General features: G+C 37.6%; 1 long non-coding RNA gene across 1 annotated transcript; it reads left to right on the top strand.

Moving 5' to 3' along the window:
* Positions 1-856: 856 nt before the first annotated feature.
* On the top strand, positions 857-2,485 carry LOC144451971 (uncharacterized). The gene is made up of 3 exons (XR_013482323.1): positions 857-900; positions 1,919-2,143; positions 2,354-2,485. It is a non-coding gene; the product is annotated as an uncharacterized LOC144451971 (long non-coding RNA).
* The last annotated feature ends 577 nt before the right edge of the window (positions 2,486-3,062 follow it).

Genomic DNA, 3,062 nt, shown 5'->3' with positions numbered 1-3,062 from the left:
AATAATGTTCCCTGTTTTATTTGTTTAATTTATTACTTACTAATAGGAAATAATCGAGGATTACATTACTGTAACAAGTGTATGATTAGTCTGTAAGGTACGCCGTGACGGTGCGCCCTCAAACATCGGCCAACCCCTTACACCTGTGAGAGGAGGCCGGTGAGGGCGAAACGTCACGACGTATCTTACAGTCTAGTGTATGATTAGACTGTAGAATACGCCATATGGCTCATCGATATCACCCATATCAGGTTTCTAATCACACATACCAAACGCCGCGTCACGTTACAGACAACATCAAATTGTGTGTACGATGTTCCGTATATACATGTTTAAATAAAGTGTATATAATTATTTTTATATGATACAGTTTTTAAATTGTAAATGTGGAAGGCTAGGGTGGTAGTTAATCTTGACTGCCCGTGCCATTTAACAACTGATGCACGGCAAACTTGTTGAACGCAGTTCCTCGCTTGAAGGGGTGGGTTAGCATTGATTTCGTCTTGCATCCTTCAAAATTGTATTTAAGGATTTTTAATCGATCATAAAATGATATTATCACAGACATTAATATTTCAATGTTCTGTGTTCAATTGGTACCTGCTATTAAAAGTGGCACGAATGTTTTATTGTTAAGCTGTCGTTGGAGTAAATATATCAAATATTACGATAAATTTTATACCTAAATAAATTAGTCCCGTTCTGGAAATTCTTTTTAAGCCGTTCACCAGATAGCCAATCATCAGGTACTTTATAGTGATGACGTTAGATGTGTGTAAGGTGTATCCATAGTTATTCATTCTAGTATAGTATTAGAGGCACGGTAATTGGTTTTAACTGAAGAGTAGCGGTTTTGTGATCGACTGCATGTGTGGAATAACAGCAGCACTCCAGAACGACGTAAGTTTTCAACAACCTTTTATTCTGCAATATTTCTTCGACCCCTTGGCAACTTTTAAGATGTGTCTACATGGCACATCTCATTGCTTTGTCACCACCTGTGCAAGACATGATGTGGAAGCTTGGATATTTTTTAGTGGTTATAAACTTCCCTTACAGATAAACTGTAAACATATAGGGATTCTAACAAGTTTCCATGACAAACGTGCATTCTACTTCCGCTTGTTGAAGCTTTTAACTCAGTTCGTTAAATAGACATCACATAACTTAGGCGAAATGATGTCTCCTTAGCGAACCCCATTGTTAACACTAGAGAGTCCGATTCTGCCGACACCTCGTCCCCTGCTTGCAGACGGTGCACGCCTTTCGAAGGAAGGAAGGGACGACTTACTCCGTCTGCAAGCAGGACCGGACTAGCCGACGCCCTGCCAGCGAACAAAAATAATTGACTACCATATACCAAATTATACATAATAGGCGACATGTGAAGTGTACTTAAAGTAATTTTTTCTGTTTATCAGTTTCCGGAACGCAGTCCAGTAGTTCACCATGGCCATATCAAACGTTTTCGTAGCATTCATACAACAATAACAAGCCGAATAAAAAACTGGACAATATGCCTTATATCAGTTGAGTAGTTACTTTTGAACCCAAATTTAAACTCTCAACACTCTTCTCAATGCGAGGTAAAATACAAAATTAGAATAATTTAAAACAAATATTGTTTTTATTTGTTTTAATGAGTTATTTACAAATTTCCATAATCCATGTTACAAAGGTATATGGTACCTAAGAATTCGTCATGCGTGTATCAAGAATCGTATGATATGTAAATCAGTATGTAAATTATAGAATATTATGATGATATGCAAATAAGTATGCAAATCATAAAATGATATGCTGATATGCAAATCATAATCATACCACACCGAAGATAAACGTTCTTCAATGCAAGAGAATATTTTATTTAGTTTATTTAAGTTTATTTAGTGTCTGATAATTTATGTTATACCATCAGGTACTACGGATTGGCATTTCTTTGAGACAATCAGTGCACACAGTTAGTGTAACATCAGTACGGATCCATCAGTACTATGCTCTACAAATCAAGCGTGATTCGATCGACAGGAAAAATATGCATCATCTTGTCAGTCATATTTGGGATATTGGTCGTACATGAAGTCTTGATAAAGTATTTTGTACATGGACAAAGTGGTTCTTTAGTGAAGTCTGTGAAACAAAGGTAGGTACACGATAGTAAAGATTTCTTTCACATCTCTGGCATCGTCGTAAAGTGACCCCTTTGCAACACTGTCTGAATAATAGATCCATGGTCTCACCTACTACTAACTATATCCCTACATAGACCCTACAGTAGTTGTTATGCGTCAAGTGCGTCAAATGGCATAGTGCATAGATTCTATACTAAATTGTGTTCGATTTTTAGTTTCAGTTCGCGAAAAGACAAAGAGACAGTTTTTGGAGATTTAAACTACCAATGGCTGATGAAAGGGACTAACATCCTTCCAAATTACTTCACGTCAAGATCTTATAATTCAAATATCAAAACAAGACAACCACCTGACCATGAATACAGTAATGGTACTATTGTATTCGTGCATAATCAAAAATCTGGAGGAAGCACCATAAAAAATTGCCTGGGTAAACTAATTCGTGCAAACTATAACCAAAGCCCCTCCCTCGTTGCGCAAAAGAACGCCATACCATACTACAGTAAAATGAATATGGGCAATATTGAAGTGACGAAAAAAGCCTATGTTGGGGATTCAACATTTGGTATCTGCGACTACAGCACACGACCATGTTCCTATTTTACGATTCTTAGAGATCCGTATGAACGAGTCATTTCATCCTATAACCTGTGTATTGTGACGAACTCAAAAACTGAACAGTGTCAGATCAAGAATGCTGCAGACCTTTCTGTGAAAGAATGGGCCTTGCACCAGGGTAGTTGGTTCTTTCGGCAGTTACTTCTAAATCCAGACTTTTTAACTGAAATGTTCGATGAACGTATCGAGAGAATGAGAGCCCCGGATGATCCAAGCACTACCGAAATGCCCCCATGGTGGAGAGGTGAATTAATGTTGCGGTATGTTATGCCAAAGGAAAAGAAAGCTATTGTTTTGGAATACGTTCTAGAC

This window comes from Glandiceps talaboti, chromosome 22 (genome assembly GCF_964340395.1).
Source record: "Glandiceps talaboti chromosome 22, keGlaTala1.1, whole genome shotgun sequence".
In the NCBI taxonomy this organism is placed as follows: domain Eukaryota; kingdom Metazoa; phylum Hemichordata; class Enteropneusta; family Spengelidae; genus Glandiceps; species Glandiceps talaboti.
The sequence above is the reverse complement of the archived record's forward strand: the minus strand, read 5'-3'. Positions and strand labels throughout refer to the sequence as shown.